Raw genomic sequence first — 14566 nt, forward strand, 5'->3', positions numbered from 1 at the left:
TCTTTAGAAATTTCATCAGTGTCACTTGTCAAGTCCAGTAACCATTCCCTGAGGGAAAGGGCACCAAGGGAGTTATGTTCATGGCTGCCCAAACCAACAGGGAGGAGCTGGGCAGGCACTGAGACACCACACAAAGAGCTGAGATGGAGGGAGCAGTAGACTGGGACTGCACAGGTGGCTGGAGGAGGGCCCTGGAGAGACATTTGGAATCAAGGCTTGACCAACATGGCCATGTCACTCACTGACAGGATGCTTGGGCACAGCCCTGTAGGTAACAGAAACAGAGATGTGCTTCTGGAGTCGACAAACATGAAATCAGAGGGGACACTGCAAAAGTACCTAGCAGAGCCAACCAAATGTAAGGATGTCCAGGTGCCCAGAATGGACCACATCTTGGTCAAATAAGACAGACTAGACAACACCTTGGTCAAACAATAGCTTTTTGTTGTTGTTGTTGTTTACAGAAATATATTCATATCCTCATCTGCTTTAATCACTTTCAAAGACACTATTTTGGGGGACAAAGAGTAGAAAATTTAGGTGGTAGGATCAAAGTCTATATGGATGATAATTTTTATGAATCCTAAGACAACTAAGACATAAAGCAGAAAATAGGCACTATGGACACGAACCAAACATTTGCATGGCTCATCCCTTAACTAAGGCCTTTTGCTACCAGTGAGATGTGCCAGACTGGTCATACTTACAGTCCCTCACCTTCCTAAGCATAGCTTAGTGGCAGCAGCTGACAAACCAGGGGCCAAAAAGTCCACAGTAAGTGTGATCTACAATGAACTCTTAATAATTTTACCTTCTTTCCTCTCTCTCTCTCTCTCCACACACACACACACACACACACACACACACACACACACACACACACCCATTCCCTCCAGTTCATTGCTCATGTGCCAGAGAGACAGGTTGTATCAGAAGCAGGGGGCTCATCCTGGCTCATAACTTTTTCTGGGCCACCTCTTGCCTGCCCCTCAGGCATTCAATTCCCTTCTCAGGTGCATCGTTAATCTTTTGCTTTTGTTTCCTCATTCCTGTTCTCTCCCTGAGGTGAAAACATCCCAGCAAATTTGCATATTTGGCTGTCCTCTGGAGGTCTTGGACAGGCTTTAATGACTGTGTTGGAACCATTTTCTTTCCTCTCACTGATCCCGTAGATGGAGATGGGGTGGGCGGAGGATTTCACTACTGCCCCCTGAAAGGGAGTAACCAAATCGATAGCCCTGTCGCAGTTTCCATCTGTCAAGGTGACATGCCAACTGGCTAATGTTGAATTATTGATACTCCTTCCCAAAGCGAGTTAACCAAACAATTCAAAATCAGTGAAAAGGGGGCGGTCAATTGCAAATGAGGTTAACTCCATTTTGTCATGTGGACTGGAAGCTGATGGCTGCCTCCAAGCCAAATCTGCTTGATTTATGTTATCGCTGAAGAGAGGTTCTCAGTGCCACAAAGGGAAAGAACACAACAGAACAACAAAATTAGCCTTTTCACCGAGGAGGATTCAGATGACTCTCCAAATGAGCCACATTGAGTTAACCTCCTCTCCCCTCCCCAGCAAAATGTGGGTAGCAAAAACCAGAGGGAGTGTTCTTTCATAGTTAAAAGAAATGCCAAGATTTCCTTGACTAACTGAGATCCTTCCATGAATTTGACCTTCAGTCCTAAGGAAAAGGTGATTACTGGAAATACAAGGGTTCACCTCTGACTAAATTCCTACTAATTTTCTACTGGGTATTAAGTTACTAGAGCAATTAATGAACCTGAGATACGACAACCCGTTGATTTTACAGAGCAGTGTCATGGGAGATCACAATACATTCTCTTATGTATTCACTGCCATAAATTATATTCTTTAAGGAGCACATTAATTATTATGCACTGAGTAAACAGCTGCTTTATTTTATACACAGAGGTGCCAGGAGGTACTTGTCCTGAAAACGTATATGCCCAGGCTGCCAGAGGTAATAAATAAATGGGCATGTTGCATATTTCCGTTTATTTGGATGGACCTTTTATTCAAGTGCCTGCCAAGACACATGCATAGACCAGAATGTTTAAAGGATTAACTTTCATAAATTTTAAGCATTCCACAGCATTTCACCTGTCCATATTTTTCACTTTCTCCAAGCCCAGTGAACTGTTACAAATACGGCTTTGCAGCACCATCTAGTGGACAGAAAGGGGGGGTAGTGCACAGATAACTAGCTATAAATTTGAAAGTCAAATTTCAGGTATGGCCCAACCCTCTTGTTTCTTGTGGAGAATCCCAGTCAATCCTGAGCTGAGTGAAACAGGAGTAGGATGGCAAGAACTTTGGCTGCAGTGTGGCTATAGGGAAGGGCGGGACTGTTGCCACCAACCAAAGCAGTGCATCAATCTGTGCATTTGGATCAGTGGAGAAATCAGTTATTAACCAACAAAGAACCATCGATTTCCCAGCACAGTCCCAGCGAGAAAACAGTGTAACAGAGTATAGCTGTTACTATGAACAACCAGTGTGTTGGGAAGTTACCCACCAGCAACTCTGCCCTGGCTTCAGTATGCAGATCATTAAAAGATGGGAGATCCTAAACCCTCCAGAGTGAGGGCTGAAGGAGACTGAAGAATTTTAAATGGAACACAAAACTAATTTGCATTTTGTAGTTCAAAATGGGGCTAGATATTATTAATTCTCTTTACATAAAAAGAATGTGAAAACTACATATTTATGGTATGTGGGTTCTTCTGCTTAACTGAAAATGAAATTATTAGGACCAAGAAAAAAAATCAATAACCAACAAATATTTGTCAAGTGCCTGCTTAGTACCAGGCACTCCTCTAGGGGGAATAAACATTAAAATCCCTGCCCTTTATATTAGTATTTAATACCCTGTGTCATGTGATATAGACACAGGGTGCTGCCACAACTGGAACCAAAGTTTCTCTCACCTTGTATAAATATACTTCAGAGTTATATTAAAATACCATTATGGTAAGAAATATGTTTCTTAAGAGAAAAACAATAACCAAACACATTCAGTTTAGCTGTTACATTTTCCTCCTATGTCGGTCTATGATGCGATTATCCTTACTAAGAACAGTAAATGTTTGGGCCTTCAACAAAGTTTTCTCATGGCGATTATCCTTTATAGCCAGCCTGGAAGCAATTTCAGATGAATAACTACAAAGTTGTCAGGTCCTTGGACAAAGTACAGGCTCCTAAAAGCTTGCCCCATGGGGTACACTGTCAAAGAGAGAGATTTGGTATTGGGGTCTGCCTAGTTTTCTCCAGAAGAGAGATTTCACACCCTGTTCTCTGGGGACAAGAACAGTTGTCCAACCAATCAGCCTTGGAAAGAGTTGACATCTATGGAGAATCTGGTAATTTAGGGAAGGCTGAAAAGTGGCGAGAAGAAACATTATGGATAGGACTTAAAAAGCCAGGTATGTGATTTGCAGAAGTGGTCGATAGACTTCTATGTTCCAGACACTGAGAAAATAAGGATGAGTTAGATAATTTCCCTGCATGTGAGGCACTTCTTGTCGAGCAACAGGGAGAAAGAACAGTGTAGTGTGAGGAGTGCCAGTGGCATGAACATGGGGCCTTACAGCAGTTCTCAGACTTGAACGTCTATCAGTCCCTGACGGCCTATTAAGCAGCAGATTGCTGTACTCCATGGCCAGAGGTTCTACTTCAGTAGGTCTGTGGTGGATTCTGAGGATTTGCATTTCTTTTCTTTTTTTTTCTTTACTGAATGTTACACTTTTTTTTGTTTTATTTTTATTTTTCATTTTATGGTTTATTTTTTAAAATTTACATCCAAGTTAGTTAGCATATAGTGCAACAATGATTTCAGGAGTAGATTCCTTAGTGCCCCCTACGCATTTAGCCCATCCCCCCTCCCACAACCCCTCCAGTAACCCTCAGTTTGTTCTCCATATTTATAAGTCTCTTCTGTTTTGCCCCCATCCCTGTTTTTATATTATTTTTGTTTCCATTCCCTTATATTCATCTGTTTTGTCTCTTAAAGTCCTCATATGAGTGAAGTCATGATTTTTGTCTTTCTCTGACTGACTAATTTCACTTAGCATAATACCCTCCAGTTCCATCCACGCAGTTGCAAATGGCAAGATTTCACTCTTTTTGATTGCCAAGTAATACACCATTGTATATGTATATATCACATCTTCCTTATCCATTCATCCATCGATGGGCATTTGGGCTCTTTCCAAACTTCGGCTATTGTTGATAGTGCTGCTATAAACATGGGGGTGTATGTGTCCCTTCGAACCAGCACACCTGTATCCTGTGGATAAATGTCTAGTAGTGCAATTGCTGGGTCATAGGGTAGTTCTATTTTTAGTTTTTTGAGGAAGCTCCATACTGTTTTCCAGAGTGGCTGCACCAGCTTGCATTCCTACCAACAATGCAAAAGAGATTCTGAGGATTTGCATTTCTACCAAGTTTCTGGTGCTGTTTGGGAACCACTATTTTAGAGGTGGTGAATGAACTAGGGAAGGCTTCACGGAGGAGGTGACATCTCTGCTGGGACTTGTAATAAATGTTAGGAGTTTGACAGACAGAGAGGGGTATGAACATTTTAGGCAGAGACTGCTGTGAAAAGGCGGCACATCTGAAGGTTGGTGAGCCCTTCACGGTCATCAGAGCACTGACTGGGGAAGGGGAAGAGGCCCAAGTGGCAGACTGGGGCAGTTCTGAAGGGCTCTGGGTGCTACGTTCAGAGTCTGAACCTTGTCCCATAAGCAACATGGAGCTGTCAGAAGTTTTTCAAGACAGTGAGATAATCAGATTTGTTTCCTAGGAAGGAAATTTGTCTACCCTTTGAAGACTGGAGAACCACAAACAGGAAAAGCAATGAGGAAGCTGCTTCGATGGTCCAGGCAATAGGCCTGGTGAAGTAAGGGCCTTCACTAAGGCTATGGAAGCAGGAATGAAAAGATGGGAGAAAATGAGAAAGAGATTTAGGAGGCAGAACCAATTGTTAATTAGGGACAGTACTGAATGAAAAAGGTAAAAGAGGAGCTGAGAATGGGTCTGTAAGGTAATGCTGGGGTGCCTGAGTGGGAAGTCTTGGTAGAAGTGGAGATACTATACGATAAAGAGCAATTTTTGAAGGAAAATGGCTAATTCAGTTTTGGAAAGATTAAATTTGAAATATTGCCAAAAAAGAAAAAAAGAAGAAAGAAAAAAAAGAAAAATGAATGCGACTACGGAGGTAGTACCTGTGTTAAAGTGAATGAAACTAGTGGTTTGGTGATGGGGTTGAAGTTACTCTTTGTTAAAGGAAGACTTTTTCAGGGACAATTTTAGTCTTAAAAATTATTATTTAATTTAATTAAAGCTACAGATTCAAAAAAATTAATGGCTTAGGCTCAGGAGGTGTTATGTTTGAGACTCTGTTCTACCCCTTACTAACTCTGGGATCTTGGACCAGTGACTTAGCCTTGTACACATCAACTCATTTCATCTTCACCATAACCTGTAAAGGGGCCACTATTATCCCCAGCTGGGCTTAGTTTCCACATTTCTAGACTAGGAATACTAACAGGGGCTTGTGAGGAATAATTGAGTTTATGTGTGAAAATCACCTAGAAAAGGCTTTGCTCACACAAGACCTTGTATCACTTAGTCCTTAAGCCTTTAGGTGTAACTCATAAATCTTAGCTTTCTGTTTATAAATCTAGAAAAATTTGACAATCATTTATAAAGTAACATTTACAGCTAAAAGTTGGCCACCAGTGAGGATGTGTGTGTGTGGTAGTTTTCTGCACACCGACCAAACCATTCTCAGACACCAGTTGGGTGTCCTGCAATTCATCTCAATGCTGACACCATCTAATAGGAGATAGCATCAGATCTCACACGTTAAGGGCTCAGCCCCACAAGAATGCTCCCCCAAGCCCCTTCAGATGCCAGATGCAAGTAATTACCTGTGCTTCTGACTGATCTGCTATGGAGGTCCCAATGACCCCCTCCTTGGGTTTGATTAATTTGCTAGAGCAGCTCACAGAACTCAGAGGAACACTTTACTTACTAGATCACTGGTTTGTTGAAAAAGGGTATAACCCAGGAACAGCCAGATGAAGAGGTGCATAGGTTAAGGCACGGGCAAAGGGTTGCGAGCTTCTGTGCCCTCTCCTGGTGCACCACTCTCCTGGCACCTCCAAGTGTTCACCAATCTGGAAGCTCTCCAAACCTAGTACTTCTGGGCTTCATTCTAGTCACAATTAATTGAAATCACCAGCCTCTGGTGATTGAACTCACTCTCCCCTTTGCCTTTCCATGGAACTCACTCTCCCCTTTGCCTTTCCATGGAAGTCATTGAGGGTGAGACTGAAAATTCCAACTCTCTAATCACTTGGTTGGTTCCATGTGACCAGTCATCTTCTTAAGACACCTAGGAGCATTTCAAAAGTCACCTCACTCACATAATAAAAGACACCTTTGAGGTTCTCCTCACTTAAGAAATTCCAAAGGTTTGGGGTGCCTGGGTGACTTGGTCGGTTGAGCATCCGACTTTGGCTCGACTTTGGCTCAGGTCATGATCTCGCGGCTTGTGAGTTCCAGCCCTGCGTCGGGCTCTGTGCTGACGGCTCAGAGCCTGGAGCCTGCCTCTGATTCTGTCTCCCTCTCTCTCTGCTCCTCCCCTGTTCACTCTCTCTCTCTCTCTCTCTCTCAAAAATGAATAAACATTAAAAAAAAAAAAAAGAAATTCCAAAGGTTTTAGGAGCTCTGTGCCAGAACCCAGGACCAAGAACAAATATATATTTCTTACTGGAAACCACAATATCACAACTTAATTTGTCCTATACACTTTAAATTGCATTTATAAATCCAGTTCTCCTTATTTTAAGAAATTCAGTTGTCTATAAACATATGATATCAAGTACCTAAGTAATTCTCATAAATCTAAAAAAACTTTATTTAAAAAAAATATTTTATTTATTTTTGAGAGAGACAGAGAGAGCACAAGCTGGGCAGGGGCAGAGGGAGAAAGACAGAAACACGGAATCTGAAGCAGGCTCCAGGCTCTGAGCTGTCAGCACAGAACTTGAAGCAGGGCTCAAACCCACAAACCATGAGATCATGACCTGAGCTGAAGTCGGAAGCTCAACCGACTCAGCCACCCAGACTCTCCTAAAACTTCAAACTTACAATTATGGGATCTTAAGGAGTGATACAGCAATGCAAATGATAAATGTGGTCTAATTTGAGCTCAGACAATAAAAAGGTGCATTATCTGTAGAGAATTTAAAAACAATAATAAAACCAATTAAATGTTTATTAGTTTGCTTTTTATTATTGCTGTGTACTGACATGCTAACAATATCTGTGATAAAACAGTCCTCTGCGCTGGGAGGACCACTCCTATTATCCGTGCCCCATGGTAGATCTACCCTGATCTTAAGTTTTATTGAATATTCCAACACTACTTAAAATCTTAGGGAAATTCTCATTTATTTTTCAAATAAAAACATCAATTTTAAGTTGTCCCTAGGCTTATCTGTTAATTACTCTAATATATCATAAACGTTATAAAGTACCAAATATTCACTAATTTTTTCCCTAAACATAGCTCAAAATATTAATAGTATATGTTTGATTTATATCATCACTTTACACATTTAATTATAAATTTTCCCAGGGTTTTATAATGTAGACTCAATAGTGAAACACTTGTCATAGAAACAGAACAGTGTAGCAGGTTAAGAATACACATTTTTGTGGTAGACTGCCCTGGTTTTCAAGCGTGGCTGTGCCACTGGCCAACTGTGACCTTGGGCTAATTATATATCTCTCTGTGCCTCAGTTTCCTCAGGTATCAAATGGGGTATTGAAAGTAAGTAGCTATCTCATAAGGTCACTAATTATTATATTAAACTGTTTAGTATATGCAAAAAATTGACTATATAAGCTTGGATCTATTTCTGAATTCTTTATTTCATTTTATTAATTTATCCATTTTTGAGATCAATACCACACTATCTGGATTATGCTGGTTTTATGTTAATTCTTAAATCAGGTAGTACAAGTTCTGCAATGTTCTTTTTCAAAGTGATTTTGGCTGTTCTTCACTTGTGAAGGTATCTGGGCCTAAGTTTTCTTGGTGGGTAGGTTTTTAATTTTAAATTCAATTTCTTCAACAGTTATAGGGATAGTCATGTTTTTGAAAATTCCTTATTGTGTTAATTTTGGTAATTTGGGTCTTTCAGGGAATTTTCCCATTTATAAATTGTCAAATGTATTGTTATAAAATCGTTTATAATAGTTCCTTATGATTCTTTTAAAACATTCTAAATTATTTCCTATAGTTAGGCTCCTGCTTTCATTTTGGGTGTTGGTATTGGTAATTTGTATTTTCTTTCTTTTTTCTTGATTGACCTTGTGAGGGATTTATTCATTTTGTTAACCTTTTAAAAGAACCACATTTCTGTTTTGTTGATTTTCCCTATTAATTGTCTATTTTTGGTTTCACTGGTATCTTCATGTCTGCTTTATCTTTATTATCTCTCTCCTATTTACTTTTGGTTTAATATTTGGCTTTTCTTTTTCTAGTGTTTAAGGAGGAGGCTGAGATCACTGATCTTTAGGCATGTTGTGTTTCAAATATAAGCAAATTAAGCTATAAATTGCCCTCTAAGCACTGTTTTAGCTGCATTCCACACATTTTTGTATGTTGTGTTTTAATTTTCATTCAGTTCAAATTATTTTCTTATTGATCTTGTGATTTCTTTGATCTATGGGTCATTTAACAGTGCATCCGATTTCCAATTAGTTTTATTCCTGTGGGCTCCTGATTTGTCCCCTTTGGGCAGTCTTCCTGGGTCCCTCAGCCCATTTGGTTGCAGTTCTTTTGCATTTATTTAAGAAATGGAGGACAGTGCTGATGCTTTAAGAATAATTATTAAGCTGATTATGCAATTCAGATGACATATTTTTGATTGAAAAATTGCCATGTCCTCAACACTGTGACCTTCTTTATCCATAGCTTCTGGGACTAGCTTCACAACTAGAGACAGAGAAGATGTCCTGGTACCTTTATTGTAAATGTTGCCATATATAGGGCTGAAGGCACTTGTATCATGTTCTAGAAAAGGATTTCTATGCTTTATATTGCTGACATACTATTTCCAGCTTTTTTTTTTTGATATGGTGACACATAATCTAATATTTTAAGGGACTTAGGCTTTCCTTCCTCCAAGGGGAAGAAATTCTGATATGGGTTAAGACAAGAGGAGTCCCCAGGAACCACTGTGACTGGTCCCACTAGAAGAATGAGCTTCTGTGGTAGTGCCCAGTTGTGGGTCTGGGGAAAGTGGCTGGAAAATAAGCTACTCAGCCTGCCAGTCATCTAGGCCTTTTGATAAAGTCCAAGAGAGTTATCTAAATAGAGTGCAGAACACAGACAGGACAGTGAAGTTCTGGAGGACTTGCCTAAGGTATTTTGCTATAAATATCCCTCAGGATTTTATTGGCTAAAAGCAATGGATGGCTGAAAAGGAGCATGTGGGTTGTCATCATCTCTACCTCCAACATGATTTTTAACAGTTTAACAAACAGTTTAACAAACAACTGGAATAACAGCTTATAAAATAGTAATAGTTATTAAGTACTTTCTGTGCACAGTCACTGTGCCAGGACTTTCTTAACTTACCTTATTCATATCTTACCTTATTTAAGCTAAATACTATTGTTATTATCTCCTTGACATTTGAGGAATTAAGTGATTTGCCTCAGGTCATTTGCAAGGACATTTTCTTCAGACATGTTTGCACCCAATACAACTTGTCAAAAAGGGAGAGACTTTCCTCCCCATCTTGGGCATCTGGTCACTATCTATAATAGAGCCAACTTTGTTTCTGGGGCAAGTGGAAGTCAAATATATTTTAAAAGTTCTCACTAGAACAGGCATCACAATGATTGAAACATTTTCTTCCAATAGTGTGGTCTCTTTACACAGCAAAACAAATGATGCAGAAAAACTCAAGACATTCTCGACAAGCACATTGACAATGGGAGCAAGCATACTTCCAAATCCCATTTGTTTCTCCACTGCATACTAATCCAAGAATTTATCAATTTGAATTTATTCCCTGAAGAATAATTCCAGACTTAAGAATTCATTCTTAAACCTTTAGGGGAAAATTTCATATCCTGCATTAATAATCATATGAATTCAGTAGCAATGTCACCAAGAGCCCTCAGAAGATCACTCTGTTCTCTCACATAGAGACAGGTTGATGATGAACTGATAAATAGAACCTTGAGAAATCAAAATTTACAACATAATACTTGTCAGTCAGACATATTTTCAATATGATGGCTCTAATAATGTACCTCCTAAGCATTAATTATAATATTAAATAGACAAGCAAAATATTGGCAAAAGATAGCCAGATATGCTTATCCAGAGTTTCTCCTTTAAGTTAAAAAATGTTTTAATGTTTGTTTGTTTATTTATGTATTTATTTTATTTATTTTTGAGAGAGAGACAGAGTGTGAGTAAGGGAGGAGCAGAGAGATGGAGCCACAGAATCCTAAGTATGTTCCAGGCTCTGAGCTGGCAGCACAGAAACTGACATGGGGTTCCAACTCACAAACTGCAAGATCATGACCTGAGCTGAAGTCTGTTGTTCAACCGACTGAGCCACCCAGGCACCCCAATCTTTATTTATGCGACAAAGAAAGAGAGACAGAGAGAGAAAGAGAGACAGAGAGAGAGAGAGAGAGAAAACGTGAATGGGGGAGGGGCAGAGAGAGAGGGAGACACAGAATCGGAAGCAGGCTCCAGGCTCTGAGCTGTCAGCACAGAGCCTGACCCGGGGCTCAAACGCACAAGCTGTGAGATCATGACCGAGCTGAAGTCAGACGTTTAACTGACTGAGCCACCCAGGCATCCCAGAGTTTCTCCTTTAATAGCAAACTCCTGGATACAGGGTTAACTTTATGGCTACGGGACCTGTGTGGTCACATAGGGCCCAGACTCAGAAGGGCCCTGTACCTGCTTTAAAGCTCTTCTGTCTTCATCATGAAATTCTTAATAATTTTATCTCCAAACTCAGATGGGACAACGGAGCACGCAGGTAGGCAGAGATGTGTACAGTATAATACGCATGTCTACCATTCCTTGATGCTTATCTGCATGCAGCATTTGTGATGCTCCATGAGCACAGAATTCCAGTGGACCCACTGCACATGGGAGTTCAGGAGATTCAAAGGAATAGGTAAGTGTATTATGTATATGACTAAGTGGGAATGCTGACAGCCCCAAGAGGTCACATTTTCCATTTGAACTAGAACTTGCTTCAAGCGTAGAAAGAAGGCAGTGGTATTCTAAGATACATGAATGACCAAGGGACCCAGTCATATCCTTTTTCATTCGTGTCACTTCCCTTTTCACTTACAGAGAAATTAATGACAGAGGAAGGGGAAAGATAGGGCAACCCACAGTTCCTTTCCTTAATCATCAGTAAGTTGAAAGTAGAGATTGTTGGTAGAATGTGTGAGTATTAAGAAGTGAAATAAAACAGTTGAGTTAATTTTGTGCAGCATTTTACTGTTTGTAAGAACAAAATACTTATGTATGTATGAACCACAAAAGATGAATTGTGTAATTTCACTAATTCTGCGTATGAGTTAAATGCTTTTATATTTGCATTTAAACTGCCACCACACAATCTAAAGATGAATAGTAAAATGTATGCTAATAATTTAAAATTTTAATTTTTCTTCACTTAGAATGATATTACATAGCAAATCCATAATAGGTCAAGAGAGAGACTGCAGAAGGAAAAAGCTTTATGTTTTAGTACCTTTAATGGCACACTGAACAAGGGACCCTACATCTTCATTTTGCACCAGGTCCCTCAGATTACATAACAAGCCCTGCCTGAATTAATTATGTCTCTGCAGCCTGCTAGCAATGGCCAATTTCCTGCTTCTTTACTTTTCCATTCCAGCTGGCCAGTCTGAGTTTTCTCCACTGCCTTTCCCTGCTATCTATCTCCAAGGTGGAGACTTGCCCATGCCTGATCCTGGAATCATATGAAAGCTTCCTGATTAAGACAAAGTATTGGCTCAATACTGTTAGAATAAGAGACAACAGTCCCAAAATGGAGTTGCTTGTGCTAATCTCTGTGTCAAAAATACTGAGACTTAATACCTAACTTAATTAAAGTTTCAGCCTCCCTCAGGAAGGGAATCTTAAGCCAGTCAATCTTGAATTACCTGGTCAGTATTCGAGAGGTAATCTGCCTGGCAGACCTCTGCCATCCCCTCAAGAAAGGTGACCTTGACACAAACAATTAGCATTCAGCTAGTATAACTTCCTTGTCCCACCCTCTTCTGCCTATTAAAGTTTTTATTTTGTACAGCTCTTCAGAGCTCCTTTCTATTTGCTAGATGGGAGGCTGCCTGATTAATGAATCATTGAATAAAGCTGGTAATATTTTAAAATTTACTCAGTTGATTTTTTTTAAACAGTATAAAGAACTTGAATGATGCTGGTGCCTAGAGCCAGACCATATGGCTTCTGCCTTCCACTCCCATGGAGTATGAATTCCTTATCCTTGCAGCTTCCCCCAGTTGTAGACTTGCTGCTCACACTGACATTTGCTATTTAGGTCTTCTCATCATTGCCTTACCGCTTGGCTCTGACCTTGAGAAACAGTGTATATTCCTACTCTACTGATCCCCTGATTCCAGATTCCCTAGTCCACCATAAGCAATGATGGCTTCAAACTTTTATTTTTTTTTTATTTATTTATTTTTTTTTTTTATTTATTTATTTATTTATTTATTTATTTATTTATTTATTTATTTTTTTTTTAATATATGAAATTTACTGTCAAATTGGTTTCCATACAACACCCAGTGCTCATCCCAAAAGGTGCCCTCCTCAATACCCATCACCCACCCTGCCCTCCCTCCCACCCCCCATCAACCCTCAGTTTGTTCTCAGTTTTTAACAGTCTCTTATGCTTTGGCTTCAAACTTTTAAAAATTACTTTACTTTTGAATACTTCATACATATACATGGCACAAAATTCAAAAGATACAAAAGAGTAGACGATGAAAAGTAAAACCCTCTAAACTTGGCCTCTGACTTACTTGTAATAATCCCTGAAGTCAGTTATTCATATCAGTTTTTCTGTATGTATTTCCAGGGATATTCTGTGTGTATGTGTGTGTGTGTGTGTGTGTGTGTGTATAAACATATATGTATATAAATATTTGCATACACAAATATATATATAGTCATGTTTTTAAAAACACAAGTGGAACATAATATACTTTTTAAAAAAAACTTAAGAATGTAGGGACGCCTGTATAGGGGCTCAGTTGGTTGAGCATTGGACTCTTGGTTTCAGTTCAGAGCATGATCTCACAGTTTTGTGAGTTTGAGCCCCACATCAGACTCTGCACTGATGGCATGCAGCCTGCTTGAGATTCTCCCTTTCTCTCTGTCCCTTCCGACCTCCACTCTCTCTCTCTCTCTCTAAAAAAAACAAAACAAAACAAAGATTTTCTCTCCCTCTGTCCCTGTCCCCTACTCATGCTCTTTCTCTCTAAAAAAAAGAAAAACAAAAATGTATCTTGGAGATTCTTCCATATCAGTACATACTGGGCTCAATTATTCTTTTTAAGGGCTGCATAGTAGTTCCTGTAGTCTAAAAGACATTGAAATTGTTTCTAATATTTTGATATTTCAAACAGTGCTGAAATAATTTTCTTTCTTGCACATAATTTCACACATTTGTTATTATTTATTAGATGTGGCATTGCAGGATCTAAGAGAGTAGAATATTTTCATTTAGAAATATAGTAACAAATTGCTGTCCATTTGGGTTGTGGCCGTTTACAGCCCCACCAGCAAGTATGCAAGCTTGTTACTCCATGCCTTCATGAATGTAGTGGGTCTTTGAACTTACTGCCCTTTGCCACTCCGACAGGGGAAAATAGTATCTTTAGCATCTTTACCTATGAGTGGAGGTGCAGGATCATGAGTGCAGATATATTTGAATCCACTGGGTAATGTCAATGTATGGGGCCGACTTCTATAACTTGCCAAAACTTTGTATTGTTATACCTCTAACTTATTCCAGCAGATGAAGGGGAAATAATGTTTCATTGTGGTTTTAATTTGCATTTCCCTAATTATTAATAAGGTTGAAATTTTTTTTTCATGTGTTCCTGGGCCATTCCTGGTTCTTCACTGATGAAATGTCAGGTAGTATCTTTTGCCAGTTTCTATTGGGTTGTCTTTTTTTTTTTTTTTTTTTTTTGCACTGATTTTTTTTAAATCCTCTGATATTAGTCCTTTGTGAATTATATGTGTTGCAAAAATTGTTCCTAATTTTCTCGTTTGTTTTTCTACTCTCCTTAAGACATCTTTCCATCAACAGAAGTCCCTAACTTTAAATTTGTTTAATACATCAACCCTGAATTTTATGATTTATGTCTTTTATACTTATTTACAAAATCTTCCCCTGCTTTAATGTAATATAAAAATAGAAAATTCTTACACTTTCTAAAAGTTTTACAGTT

At 39.2% G+C, this 14566-nt stretch overlaps 1 pseudogene; it reads left to right on the top strand.

Annotated features, from left to right (window-relative positions):
• The first annotated feature begins 4589 nt into the window (after nt 1–4589).
• The window catches only part of LOC131515424 (large ribosomal subunit protein uL1-like), a 28156-nt pseudogene continuing 18179 nt past the window's right edge, over nt 4590–14566 (top strand).

The sequence above is a fragment of the Neofelis nebulosa genome, chromosome 6 (genome assembly GCF_028018385.1).
Source record: "Neofelis nebulosa isolate mNeoNeb1 chromosome 6, mNeoNeb1.pri, whole genome shotgun sequence".
In the NCBI taxonomy this organism is placed as follows: Eukaryota; Metazoa; Chordata; class Mammalia; order Carnivora; family Felidae; genus Neofelis; species Neofelis nebulosa.